Source organism: Anopheles funestus (genome assembly GCF_943734845.2).
Source record: "Anopheles funestus chromosome X unlocalized genomic scaffold, idAnoFuneDA-416_04 X_unloc_3, whole genome shotgun sequence".
In the NCBI taxonomy this organism is placed as follows: Eukaryota; Metazoa; Arthropoda; class Insecta; order Diptera; family Culicidae; genus Anopheles; species Anopheles funestus.
The window spans coordinates 1-15650 of NW_026045154.1; the positions used below are offsets into that span (position 1 = coordinate 1).

The window sequence follows — 15650 nt, forward strand, 5'->3', positions numbered from 1 at the left end:
GAAAACATCAACTTTGGTCGCAAACTTCAAGTTTCCACCAACATTGACCACAAACATCAACTTTCACCGAAAACAACAAATTTGGTTGCAAACTTCAAGTTCCACCAACATTGACCAAAAACAACAACTTTGACCGAAAGCATCAACTTTGGTCGCAAACTTCAAGTTTCCACCAACATTGACCAAAAACATCAACTTTGACCGAAAACATCAACTTTGGTCGCAAACTTCAAGTTTCCACCAACATTGACCCACAAACATCAACTTTCACCGAAAAAATCAAATTTGGTTGCAAACTTCAAGTTTCCACCAACATTGACCAAAAACAACAGCTTTGACCGAAAACATCAACTTTGGTCGCAAACTTCAAGTTTCCACCAACATTGACCAAAAACATCAACTTTCACCGAAAACATCAACTTTGGTCGCAAACTTCAAGTTTCCACCAACATTGACCAAAAACATCAACTTTGACCGAAAACATCAACTTTGGTTGTAAACTTCAAGTTTCCACCAACATTGACCAAAAACATCAACTTTGACCGAAAACATCAACTTTGGTCGCAAACTTCAAGTTTCCACCAACATTGACCAAAAAACATCAACTTTGACCGAAAACATCAACTTTGGTCGCAAACTTCAAGTTTTCACCAACATTGACCAAAAACATCAACTTTGACCGAAAACATCAACTTTGGTCGCAAACTTCAAGTTTCCACCAACATTGACCAAAAACATCAACTTTCACCGAAAACATCATTTTTGGTCGCAAACTTCAAGTTTCCACCAACATTGACCAAAAACAACAACTTTGACCGAAAGCATCAACTTTGGTCGCAAACTTCAAGTTTCCACCAACATTGACCAAAAACATCAACTTTGACCGAAAACATCAACTTTGGTCGCAAACTTCAAGTTTCCACCAACATTGACCACAAACATCATCTTTCACCGAAAACATCAAATTTGGTTGCAAACTTCAAGTTTCCACCAACATTAACCAAAAACAACAGCTTTGACCGAAAACATCAACTTTGGTCGCAAACTTCAAGTTTCCACCAACATTGACCAAAAACATCAACTTTGACCGAAAACATCAACTTTGGTCGCAAACTTCAAGTTTCCACCAACATTGACCAAAAACATCAACTTTGACCGAAAACATCAACTTTGGTTGTAAACTTCAAGTTTCCACCAACTTTGACCGAAAACATCAACTTTGGTCGCAAACTTCAAGTTTCCACCAACATTGACCAAAAACATCAACTTTGACCGAAAACATCAACTTTGGTTGTAAACTTCCAGTTTCCAGCAACATTGACCAAAAACATCAACTTTGACCGAAAACATCAACTTTGGTCGCAAACTTCAAGTTTCCACCAAAATTGACCACAAACATCAACTTTCACCGAAAACATCAAATTTGGTTGCAAACTTCAAGTTTCCACCAACATTGACCAAAAACAACAACTTTGACCAAAAACATCAACTTTGGTTGTAAACTTCAAGTTTCCACCAACATTGACCAAAAACATCAACTTTGACCGAAAACATCAACTTTGGTCGCAAACTTCAAGTTTCCACCAACATTGACCAAAAACATCAACTTTGACCGAAAACATCAACTTTGGTCGCAAACTTCAAGTTTCCACCAACATTGATCACAAACATCAACTTTGACCGAAAACATCAACTTTGGTCGCAAACTTCAAGTTTCCACCAACATTGACCACAAACATCAACTTCGACCGAAAACATCAAATTTGGTTTGCAAACTTCAAGTTTCCACAACATTGACCAAAAACATCAACTTTGACCGAAAACATTAACTTTGGTCGCAAACTTCAAGTTTCCACCAACATTGACCAAAAACATCAACTTTGACCGAAAACATCAACTTTGGTCGCAAACTTCAAGTTTCCACCAACATTGACCACAAACATCAACTTTCACCGAAAACATCAAATTTGGTCGCAAACTTCAAGTTTCCACCAACATTGACCAAAAACAACAACTTTGACCGAAAACATCAACTTTGGTCGCAAACTTCAAGTTTCCACCAACATTGACCAAAAACATCAACCTTCACCGAAAACATCAACTTTGGTCGCAAACTTCAAGTTTCCACCAACATTGACCAAAAACATCTACTTTCACCGAAATCATCATCTTTGGTTGCAAACTTCCAGTTTCCACCAACTTTGATCAAAAAACATCTACTTTGACCGAAATCATCATCTTTGGTTGCAAACTTCAAGTTTCACCAACTTTGACCAAAAACATCAACTTTGACCGAAAACATCATTTTTGGTTGGAAACTTCCAGTTTCCACCAACATTGACCAAAAACATCTACTTTGACCGAAATCATCATCTTTGGTTGCAAACTTCCAGTTTCCACCAACTTTGACCAAAACCATCTACTTTGACCGAAATCATCATCTTTGGTTGCAAACTTCCAGTTTCCACCAACTTTTGACCAAAACATCTACTTTGACCGAAATCATCATCTTTGGTTGCAAACTTCCAGTTTCCACCAACTTTGACCAAAAACATCAACTTTGACCGAAATCATCATCTTTGGTTGCAAACTTCAAGTTTCCATCAACTTTGAACAAAATCATCAACTTTGACCAAAAACATCAACTTTGACCGAAAACATCAACTTTGGTCGCAAACTTCAAGTTTCCACCAACATTGACCACAAACATCAACTTTCACCGAAAACATCAAATTTGGTTGCAAACTTCAAGTTTCCACCAACATTGACCAAAAACAACAACTTTGACCGAAAACATCAACTTTGGTTGCAAAATTCATGTTTCCACCAACTTTGACCAAAAACATCTACTTTGACCGAAAACATCAACTTTGGTCGCAAACCTCGAGTTTCCACCAACTTTGATCAAAAACATCAACTTTGACCGAAATCATCATCTTTGGTTGCAAACTTCCAGTTTCCACCAACATTGACCAAAAACATCAACTTTGACCGAAAACATTAACTTTGGTCGCAAACTTCAAGTTTCCACCAACATTGACCAAAAACATCAACTTTGACCGAAAACATCAACTTTGGTCGCAAACTTCAAGTTTCCACCAACATTGACCACAAACATCAACTTTCACCGAAAACATCAAATTTGGTTGCAAACTTCAAGTTTCCACCAACATTGACCAAAAACAACAACTTTGACCGAAAACATCAACTTTGGTCGCAAAATTCATGTTTCCACCAACTTTGACCAAAAACATCTACTTTGACCGAAAACATCAACTTTGGTCGTAAACCTCGAGTTTCCACCAACTTTGACCAAAAACATCAACTTTGACCGAAATCATCATCTTTGGTTGGAAACTTCCAGTTTCCACCAACTTTGACCAAAAACATCTACTTTGACCGAAATCATCATCTTTGGTTGCAAACTTCCAGTTTCCACCAACTTTGACCAAAAACATCTACTTTGACCGAAATCATCATCTTTGGTTGCAAACTTCCAGTTTCCACCAACTTTGACCAAAAACATCTATTTTGACCGAAATCATCATCTTTGGTTGCAAACTTCCAGTTTCCACCAACTTTGATCAAAAACATCAACTTTGACCGAAATCATCATCTTTGGTTGCAAGTTTCCAGTTTCCACCAACTTTGACCAAAAACATCTACTTTGACCGAAATCATCATCTTTGGTTGCAAACTTCCAGTTTCCACCAACTTTGACCAAAAACATCAACTTTGACCGAAAACATCAACTTTGGTTGTAAACTTCAAGTTTCCACCAACATTGACCAAAAACATCAACTTTGACCGAAAACATCAACTTTGGTCGCAAAATTCATGTTTCCACCAATTTTGACCAAAAACATCTACTTTGACCGAAAACATCAACTTTGGTCGCAAACCTCGAGTTTCCACCAACTTTGATCAAAAACATCAACTTTGACCGAAATCATCATCTTTGGTTGCAAACTTCCAGTTTCCACCAACTTTGACCAAAAACATCAACTTTGACCGAAAACTTCAACTTTGGTTGTAAACTTCAAGTTTCCACCAACATTGACCAAAAACATCAACTTTGACCGAAAACATCAACTTTGGTGGCAAACTTCCAGTTTCCACCAACTTTGACCAAAAACATCTACTTTGACCGAAATCATCATCTTTGGTTGCAAACTTCCAGTTTCCACCAACTTTGAGCAAAAACATCTACTTTGACCGAAATCATCATCTTTGGTTGCAAACTTCCAGTTTCCACCAACTTTCACCAAAACCATCAACTTTGACCAAAAACATCAACTTTGACCGAAAACATCAACTTTGGTCGCAAAATTCATGTTTCCACCAACTTTGACCAAAAACATCTACTTTGACCGAAAACATCAACTTTGGTCGCAAACTTCAAGTTTCCACCAACATTGACCAAAAACATCAACTTTGACCGAAAACATCATCTTTGGTCGCAAACTTCAAGTTTCCACCAACATTGACCAAAAACAACAACTTTGACCGAAAACATCAACTTTGGTCGCAAACTTCAAGTTTCCACCAACATTGACCAAAAACATCAACTTTGACCGAAAACATCAAATTTGGTGGCAAACTTCAAGTTTCCACCAACATTGACCAAAAACATCAACTTTCACCGAAAACATCAAATTTGGTGGCAAACTTCAAGTTTCCACCAACATTGACCAAAAACATCAACTTTCACCGAAAACATCAAATTTGGTGGCAAACTTCAAGTTTCCACCAACATTGACCAAAAACAACAACTTTGACCGAAATCATCAACTTTGGTCGCAAACTTCAAGTTTCCACCAACTTTGACCAAAAACATCAACTTTGACCGAAAACATCAACTTTGGTCGCAAACTTCAAGTTTTCACCAACATTGACCAAAAACATCAACTTTGACCAAAAACATCAACTATGGTTGTAAACTTCAAGTTTCCACCAACTTTGACCAAAAACATCTACTTCGACCGAAATCATCATCTTTGGTTGCAAACTTCCAGTTTCCACCAACTTTGACCAAAAACATCTACTTTGACCGAAATCATCACCTTTTTTGCAAACTTCCAGTTTCCACCAACTTTGACCAAAAACATCTACTTTAACCGAAATCATCATCTTTGGTTGGAAACTTCCAGTTTCCACCAACTTTGACCAAAAACATCAACTTTGACCGAAATCATCTTCTTTGGTTGCAAACTTCCAGTTTCCACCAACTTTGATCAAAAACATTTACTTTGACCAAAAACATCAACTTTGACCGAAAACATCAACTTTGGTCGCAAAATTCATGTTTCCACCAACTTTGACCAAAAACATCAACTTTGACCGAAAACATCAACTTTGGTCGCAAACCTCGAGTTTCCACCAACTTTGATCAAAAACATCAACTTTGACCGAAATCATCATCTTTGGTTGCAAACTTCCAGTTTCCACCAACTTTGTGAAAAAACATCAACTTTGACCGAAATCATCATCTTTGGTTGGAATCTTCCAGTTTCCACCAACTTTGACCAAAAACATCTACTTTGACCGAAATCATCAACTTTGACCGAAAACATCAACTTTGGTCGCAAAATTCATGTTTCCACCAACTTTGACCAAAAACATCTACTTTGACCGAAAACATCAACTTTGGTCGCAAACCTCGATTTTCCACCAACTTTGATCAAAAACATCAACTTTGACCGAAATCATCATCTTTGGTTGCAAACTTCCAGTTTCCACCAACTTTGACCAAAAACATCAACTTTGACCGAAATCATCAACTTTGGTTGCAAACTTCCAGTTTCCACCAACTTTGACCAAAAACATCAACTTTGACCAAAAACATCAACTTTGACCGAAAACATCAACTTTGGTCGCAAACTTCAAGTTTCCACCAACATTGACCAAAAACAACAACTTTGACCGAAAACATCAACTTTGGTCGCAAACTTCAAGTTTCCACCAACATTGACCAAAAACATCAACTTTGACCGAAAACATCAACTTTGGTCGCAAACTTCAAGTTTCCACCAACATTGACCAAAAACAACAACTTTGACCGAAAACATCAACTTTGGTCGCAAACTTCAAGTTTCCACCAACATTGACCAAAAACATCAACTTTGACCGAAAACATCAACTTTGGTTGTAAACTTCAAGTTTCCACCAACATTGACCAAAAACATCTACTTTGACCGAAAACATCAACTTTGGTCGCAAACTTCAAGTTTCCACCAAAATTGACCACAAACATCAACTTTCACCGAAAACATCAAATTTGGTTGCAAACTTCAAGTTTCCACCAACATTGACCAAAAACAACAACTTTGACCAAAAACATCAACTTTGGTTGTAAACTTCAAGTTTCCACCAACATTGACCAAAAACATCAACTTTGACCGAAAACATCAACTTTGGTCGCAAACTTCAAGTTTCCACCAACATTGACCAAAAACATCAACTTTGACCGAAAACATCACCTTTGGTCGCAAACTTCAAGTTTCCACCAACATTGATCACAAACATCAACTTTGACCGAAAACATCAACTTTGGTCGCAAACTTCAAGTTTCCACCAACATTGACCACAAACATCAACTTCGACCGAAAACATCAAATTTGGTTGCAAACTTCAAGTTTCCACCAACATTGACCAAAAACAACAACTTTAACCGAAAACATCAACTTTGGTCGCAAACTTCAAGTTTCCACCAACATTGACCACAAACATCAACTTTGACCGAAAACATCAACTTTGGTCGCAAACTTCAAGTTTCCACCAACATTGACCAAAAACATCAACTTTGACCGAAAACATTAACTTTGGTCGCAAACTTCAAGTTTCCACCAACATTGACCAAAAACATCAACTTTGACCGAAAACATCAACTTTGGTCGCAAACTTCAAGTTTCCACCAACATTGACCACAAACATCAACTTTCACCAAAACATCAAATTTGGTCGCAAACTTCAAGTTTCCACCAACATTGACCGAAAACATCAACTTTGACCGAAAACATCAACTTTGGTTGTAAACTTCAAGTTTCCACCAACATTGACCAAAAACATCAACTTTCACCGAAAACATCAACTTTGGTCGCAAACTTCAAGTTTCCACCAACTTTGACCAAAAACATCTACTTTGACCGAAATCATCATCTTTGGTTGCAAACTTCCAGTTTCCACCAACTTTGACCAAAACCATCTACTTTGACCGAAATCATCATCTTTGGTTGCAAACTTCCAGTTTCCACCAACTTTGACCAAAAACATCTACTTTGACCGAAATCATCATCTTTGGTTGCAAACTTCCAGTTTCCACCAACTTTGACCAAGAACATCAACTTTGACCGAAAACATCAACTTTGGTCGCAAACTTCAAGTTTCCACCAACATTGACCAAAAACATCAACTTTGACCGAAAACATCAACTTTGGTCGCAAACTTCAAGTTTCCACCAACATTGACCAAAAACATCTACTTTGACCGAAAACATCAACTTTGGTCGCAAACTTCAAGTTTCCACCAACATTGACCACAAACATCAACTTTCACCGAAAACATCAAATTTGGTTGCAAACTTCAAGTTTCCACCAACATTGACCAAAAACAACAACTTTGACCGAAAACATCAACTTTGGTCGCAAAATTCATGTATCCACCAACTTTGACCAAAAACATCTACTTTGACCGAAAACATCAACTTTGGTCGTAAACCTCGAGTTTCCACCAACTTTGACCAAAAACATCAACTTTGACCGAAATCATCATCTTTGGTTGGAAACTTCCAGTTTCCACCAACTTTGACCACAAACATCTACTTTGACCGAAATCATCATCTTTGGTTGCAAACTTCCAGTTTCCACCAACTTTGACCAAAAACATCTACTTTGACCGAAACCATCATCTTTGGTTGGAAACTTCCAGTTCCCACCAACTTTGACCAAAAACATCTATTTTGACCGAAATCATCATCTTTGGTTGCAAACTTCCAGTTTCCACCAACTTTGACCAAAAACATCTACTTTGACCGAAATCATCATCTTTGGTTTGCAAACTTCCAGTTTCCCACCAACTTTGACCAAAAACATCTACTTTGACCGAAATCATCATCTTTGGTTGCAAACTTCCAGTTTCCACCAACTTTGACCAAAAACATCTACTTTGACCGAAATCATCATCTTTGGTTGGAAACTTCCAGTTTCCACCAACTTTGACCAAAAACATCAACTTTGACCGAAATCATCATCTTTGGTTGCAAACTTCCAGTTTCCACCAACTTTGATCAAAAACATCAACTTTGACCAAAAACATCAACTTTGACCGAAAACATCAACTTTGGTCGCAAAATTCATGTTTCCACCAACTTTGACCAAAAACATCAACTTTGACCGAAAACATCAACTTTGGTCGCAAACCTCGAGTTTCCACCAACTTTGATCAAAAACATCAACTTTGACCGAAATCATCATCTTTGGTTGCAAACTTCCAGTTTCCACCAACTTTGACCAAAAACATCTACTTTTGACCGAAATCATCAACTTTGGTTGCAAACTTCAAGTTTCCACCAACTTTGACCAAAAACATCAACTTTGACCAAAAACATCAACTTTGACCGAAAACATCAACTTTGGTCGCAAAATTCATGTTTCCACCAACTTTGGCCAAAAACATCTACTTTGACCGAAAACATCAACTTTGGTCGCAAACCTCGAGTTTCCACCAACTTTGATCAAAAACATCAACTTTGACCGAAATCATCATCTTTGGTTGCAAACTTCCAGGTTCCACCAACTTTGACCAAAAACAGCTACTTTGACCGAAATCATCATCTTTGGTTGACAAACTTCCAGTTTCCACCAACTTTGTGAAAAAAACATCAACTTTGACCGAAATCATCATCTTTGGTTGGAAATCTTCCAGTTTCCACCAACGTTGACCAAAAACATCTACTTTGACCGAAATCATCAACTTTGACCGAAAACATCAACTTTGGTCGCAAAATTCATGTTTCCACCAACTTTGACCAAAAACATTTACTTTGACCGAAAACATCAACTTTGGTCGCAAACCTCGATTTTCCACCAACTTTGATCAAAAAACATCAACTTTGACCGAAATCATCATCTTTGGTTGCAAACTTCCAGTTTCCACCAACTTTGACCAAAAACATCAACTTTGACCGAAATCATCATCTTTGGTTGCAAACTTCCAGTTTCCACCAACTTTGACCAAAAACATCAACTTTGACCAAAAACATCAACTTTGACCGAAAACATCAACTTTGACCGAAAAACATCAACTTCGTCGCAAAATTCATGTTTCCACCAACTTTGACCAAAAACATCTACTTTGACCGAAAACATCAACTTTGGTCGCAAACCTCGAATTTCCACCAACTTTGATCAAAAACATCAACTTTGACCGAAATCATCATCTTTGGTTGCAAACTTCCAGTTTCCACCAACTTTGACCAAAAACATCTACTTTGACCGAAATCATCATCTTTGGTTGCAAACTTCCAGTTTCCACCAACTTTGACCAAAAACATCAACTTTGACCGAAAACATCAACTTTGGTTGTAAACTTCAAGTTTCCACCAACATTGACCAAAAACATCAACTTTGACCGAAAACATCAACTTTGGTCGCAAAATTCATGTTTCCAAAAATTTTGACCAAAAACATCTACTTTGACCGAAAACATCAACTTTGGTCGCAAACTTCCAGTTTCCACCAACATTGACCAAAAACATCAACTTTGACCGAAAACATCAACTTTGGTGGCAAACTTCCAGTTTCCACCAACTTTGACCAAAAACATCTACTTTGACCGAAATCATCATCTTTGGTTGCAAACTTCCAGTTTCCACCAACTTTGACCAAAAACATCTACTTTGACCGAAATCATCATCTTTGGTTGCAAACTTCCAGTTTCCACCAACTTTCACCAAAACCATCAACTTTGACCAAAAACATCAACTTTGACCGAAAACATCAACTTTGGTCGCAAAATTCATGTTTCCACCAACTTTGACCAAAAACATCTACTTTGACCGAAAACATCAACTTTGGTCGCAAACTTCAAGTTTCCACCAACATTGACCAAAAACATCAACTTTGACCGAAAACATCATCTTTGGTCGCAAACTTCAAGTTTCCACCAACATTGACCAAAAACAACAACTTTGACCGAAAACATCAACTTTGGTCGCAAACTTCAAGTTTCCACCAACATTGACCAAAAACATCAACTTTGACCGAAAACATCAACTTTGGTTGTAAACTTCAAGTTTCCACCAACATTGACCAAAAACATCAACTTTGACCGAAAACATCAACTTTGGTCGCAAACTTCAAGTTTCCACCAACATTGACCAAAAACATCAACTTTCACCGAAAACATCAAATTTGGTGGCAAACTTCAAGTTTCCACCAACATTGACCAAAAACATCAACTTTCACCGAAAACATCAAATTTGGTGGCAAACTTCAAGTTTCCACCAACATTGACCAAAAACAACAACTTTGACCGAAATCATCAACTTTGGTCGCAAACTTCAAGTTTCCACCAACTTTGACCAAAAACATCAACTTTGACCGAAAACATCAACTTTGGTCGCAAACTTCAAGTTTTCTCCAAAATCAACCAAAAACATCAACTTTGACCAAAAACATCAACTTTGGTTGTAAACTTCAAGTTTCCACCAACTTTGACCAAAAACATCTACTTCGACCGAAATCATCATCTTTGGTTGCAAACTTCCAGTTTCCACCAACTTTGACCAAAAACATCTACTTTGACCGAAATCATCATCTTTGGTTGCAAACTTCCAGTTTCCACCAACTTTGACCAAAAACATCTACTTTGACCGAAATCATCATCTTTGGTTGGAAACTTCCAGTTTCCACCAACTTTGACCAAAAACATCAACTTTGACCGAAATCATCTTCTTTGGTTGCAAACTTCCAGTTTCCACCAACTTTGATCAAAAACATTTACTTTGACCAAAAACATCAACTTTGACCGAAAACATCAACTTTGGTCGCAAAATTCATGTTTCCACCAACTTTGACCAAAAACATCAACTTTGACCGAAAACATCAACTTTGGTCGCAAACCTCGAGTTTCCACCAACTTTGATCAAAAACATCAACTTTGACCGAAATCATCATCTTTGGTTGCAAACTTCCAGTTTCCACCAACTTTGACCAAAAACATCTACTTTGACCGAAATCATCAACTTTGGTTGCAAACTTCAAGTTTCCACCAACTTTGACCAAAAACATCAACTTTGACCAAAAACATCAACTTTGACCGAAAACATCAACTTTGGTCGCAAAATTCATGTTTCCACCAACTTTGACCATAAACATCAACTTTGACCGAAAACATCAACTTTTTTCGCAAACCTCGAGTTTCCACCAACTTTGATCAAAAACATCAACTTTGACCGAAATCATCATCTTTGGTTGCAAACTTCCAGGTTCCACCAACTTTGACCAAAAACAGCTACTTTGACCGAAATCATCATCTTTGGTTGCAAACTTCCAGTTTCCACCAACTTTGTGAAAAAACATCAACTTTGACCGAAATCATCATCTTTGGTTGGAATCTTCCAGTTTCCACCAACTTTGACCAAAAACATCTACTTTGACCGAAATCATCAACTTTGACCGAAAACATCATCTTTGGTCGCAAAATTCATGTTTCCACCAACTTTGACCAAAAACATCTACTTTGACCGAAAACATCAACTTTGGTCGCAAACCTCGATTTTCCACCAACTTTGATCAAAAACATCAACTTTGACCGAAAACATCAAATTTGGTGGCAAACTTCAAGTTTCCACCAACATTGACCAAAAACATCAACTTTGACCGAAAACATCAACTTTGGTCGCAAAATTCATGTTTCCACCAATTTTGACCAAAAACATCTACTTTGACCGAAAACATCAACTTTGGTCGCAAACCTCGAGTTTCCACCAACTTTGATCAAAAACATCAACTTTGACCGAAATCATCATTTTTGGTTGCAAACTTCCAGTTTCCACCAACTTTGACCAAAAACATCAACTTTGACCGAAAACATCAACTTTGGTTGTAAACTTCAAGTTTCCACCAACATTGACCAAAAACATCAACTTTGACCGAAAACATCAACTTTGGTTGCAAACTTCCAGTTTCCACCAACTTTGACCAAAAACATCTACTTTGACCGAAATCATCATCTTTGGTTGCAAACTTCCAGTTTCCACCAACTTTGACCAAAAACATCTACTTTGACCGAAATCATCTGCTTTGGTTGCAAACTTCCAGTTTCCACCAACTTTCACCAAAACCATCAACTTTGACCAAAAACATCAACTTTGACCGAAAACATCAACTTTGGTCGCAAAATTCATGTTTCCACCAACTTTGACGAAAAACATCTACTTTGACCGAAAACATCAACTTTGGTCGCAAACTTCAAGTTTCCACCAACATTGACCAAAAACATCAACTTTGACCGAAAACATCAACTTTGGTCGCAAACTTCAAGTTTCCACCAACATTGACCAAAAACAACAACTTTGACCGAAAACATCAACTTTGGTCGCAAACTTCAAGTTTCCACCAACATTGACCAAAAACATCAACTTTGACCGAAAACATCAACTTTGGTTGTAAACTTCAAGTTTCCACCAACATTGACCAAAAACATCAACTTTGACCGAAAACATCAACTTTGGTCGCAAACTTCAAGTTTCCACCAACATTGACCAAAAACATCAACTTTCACCGAAAACATCAAATTTGGTGGCAAACTTCAAGTTTCCACCAACATTGACCAAAAACATCAACTTTCACCGAAAACATCAAATTTGGTGGCAAACTTCAAGTTTCCACCAACATTGACCAAAAACAACAACTTTGACCGAAATCATCAACTTTGGTCGCAAACTTCAAGTTTCCACCAACATTGACCAAAAACATCAACTTTGACCGAAAACATCAACTTTGGTCGCAAACTTCAAGTTTTCACCAACATTGACCAAAAACATCAACTTTCACCGAAAACATCAAATTTGGTGGCAAACTTCAAGTTTCCACCAACATTGACCAAAAACATCAACTTTGACCGAAAACATCAACTTTGGTCGCAAACTTCAAGTTTCCACCAACATTGACCAAAAACATCAACTTTGACCGAAAACATCAACTTTGGTCGCAAACTTCAAGTTTCCACCAACATTGACCACAAACATCAACTTTGACCGAAAACATCAACTTTGGTCGCAAACTTTAAGTTTCCACCAACATTGACCACAAACATCAACTTTCGCCGAAAACATCAAATTTGGTTGCAAACTTCAAGTTTCCACCAACATTGACCAAAAACAACAACCTGACCGAAAACATCAACTTTGGTCGCAAACTTCAAGTTTCCACCAACATTGACCAAAAACATCAACTTTCACCGAAAACATCAACTTTGGTCGCAAACTTCAAGTTTCCACCAACATTGACCAAAAAACAACAACTTTGACCGAAAACATCAACTTTGGTCGCAAACTTCAAGTTTCCATCAACATTGACCAAAAACATCAACTTTGACCGAAAACATCAACTTTGGTCGCAAACTTCAAGTTTCCACCAACATTGACCACAAACATCAACTTTCACCGAAAACATCAAATTTGGTTGCAAACTTCAAGTTTCCACCAACATTGACCAAAAACAACAGCTTTGACCGAAAACATCAACTTTGGTCGCAAACTTCAAGTTTCCACCAACATTGACCAAAAACATCAACTTTGACCGAAAACATCAACTTTGGTCGCAAACTTCAAGTTTCCACCAACATTGACCAAAAACATCAACTTTGACCGAAATCATCATCTTTGGTTGCAAACTTCCAGTTTCCACCAACTTTGACCAAAAACATCTACTTTGACCGAAATCATCATCTTTGGTTGCAAACTTCAAGTTTCCACCAACTTTGACCAAAAACATCTACTTTGACCGAAATCATCATCTTTGGTTGCAAACTTCCAGTTTCCACCAACTTTGACCAAAAACATCTATTTTGACCGAAATCATCATCTTTGGTTGCAAACTTCCAGTTTCCACCAACTTTGACCAAAAACATCTACTTTGACCGAAATCATCATCTTTGGTTGCAAACTTCCAGTTTCCACCAACTTTGACCAAAAACATCTACTTTGACCGAAATCATCATCGTTGGTTGCAAACTTCCAGTTTCCACCAACTTTGACCAAAAACATCTACTTTGACCGAAATCATCACCTTTGGTTGGAAACTTCCAGTTTCCACCAACTTTGACCAAAAACATCAACTTTGACCGAAATCATCTTCTTTGGTTGCAATCTTCCAGTTTCCACCAACTTTGATCAAAAACATTTAAACATCAACTTTGACCGAAAACATCAACTTTGGTCGCAAAATTCATGTTTCCACCAACTTTGACCAAAAACATCAACTTTGACCGAAAACATCAACTTTGGTCGCAAACCTCGAGTTTCCACCAACTTTGATCAAAAACATCAACTTTGACCGAAATCATCACCTTTGGTTGGAAACTTCCAGTTTCCACCAACTTTGTGAAAAAACATCAACTTTGACCGAAATCATCATCTTTGGTTGGAATCTTCCAGTTTCCACCAACTTTGACCAAAAACATCTACTTTGACCGAAATCATCAACTTTGACCGAAAACATCAACTTTGGTCGCAAAATTCATGTTTCCACCAACTTTGACCAAAAACATCTACTTTGACCGAAAACATCAACTTTGGTCGCAAACCTCGATTTTCCACCAACTTTGATCAAAAACATCAACTTTGACCGAAATCATCATCTTTGGTTGCAAACTTCCAGTTTCCACCAACTTTGACCAAAAACATCAACTTTGACCGAAAACATCAACTTTGGTTGCAAACTTCCAGTTTCCACCAACTTTGACCAAAAACATCAACTTTGACCAAAAACATCAACTTTGACCGAAAACATCAACTTTGACCGAAAACATCAACTTTGGTCGCAAAATTCATGTTTCCACCAACTTTGACCAAAAACATCTACTTTGACCGAAAACATCAACTTTGGTCGCAAACCTCGAGTTTCCACCAACTTTGATCAAAAACATCAACTTTGACCGAAATCATCATCTTTGGTTGCAAGCTTCCAGTTTCCACCAACTTTGACCAAAAACATCTACTTTGACCGAAATCATCATCTTTGGTTGCAAACTTCCAGTTTCCACCAACTTTGACCAAAAACATCAACTTTGACCGAAAACATCAACTTTGGTTGTAAACTTCAAGTTTCCACCAACATTGACCAAAAACATCAACTTTGACCGAAAACATCAACTTTGGTCGCAAAATTCATGTTTCCACCAATTTTGACCGAAAACATCAACTTTGGTCGCAAACCTCGAGCTTCCACCAACTTTGATCAAAAACATCAACTTTGACCGAAATCATCATCTTTGGTTGCAAACTTCCAGTTTCCACCAACTTTGACCAAAAACATCAACTTTGACCGAAAACTTCAACTTTGGTTGTAAACTTCAAGTTTCCACCAACATTGACCAAAAACATCAACTTTGACCGAAAACATCAACTTTGGTGGCAAACTTCCAGT

The 15650-nt window shown here is 37.6% G+C and overlaps 2 long non-coding RNA genes across 4 annotated transcripts; one reads left to right on the forward strand and one right to left on the reverse strand.

Annotated features, from left to right (window-relative positions):
* Positions 1–3853: 3853 nt before the first annotated feature.
* LOC125773315 (uncharacterized) lies at positions 3854–12333 on the reverse strand. The gene is made up of 3 exons (XR_007420030.1): positions 12043–12333; positions 8195–8709; positions 3854–3902 (listed from the first exon to the last, which is right to left on the reverse strand). It is a non-coding gene; the product is annotated as an uncharacterized LOC125773315 (long non-coding RNA).
* LOC125773318 (uncharacterized) lies at positions 3895–15408 on the forward strand. Of its 3 annotated transcripts, XR_007420033.1 has the most exons (4): positions 7205–7313; positions 8064–8783; positions 10904–11485; positions 14883–15408. It is a non-coding gene; the product is annotated as an uncharacterized LOC125773318 (long non-coding RNA). The 3 variants fall into 3 exon arrangements; XR_007420032.1 differs by lacking the exons at positions 7205–7313; positions 10904–11485 and adding an exon at positions 3895–4179; XR_007420031.1 differs by lacking the exon at positions 10904–11485 and having other exon boundaries at positions 6957–7313.
* Positions 15409–15650: the final 242 nt, after the last annotated feature.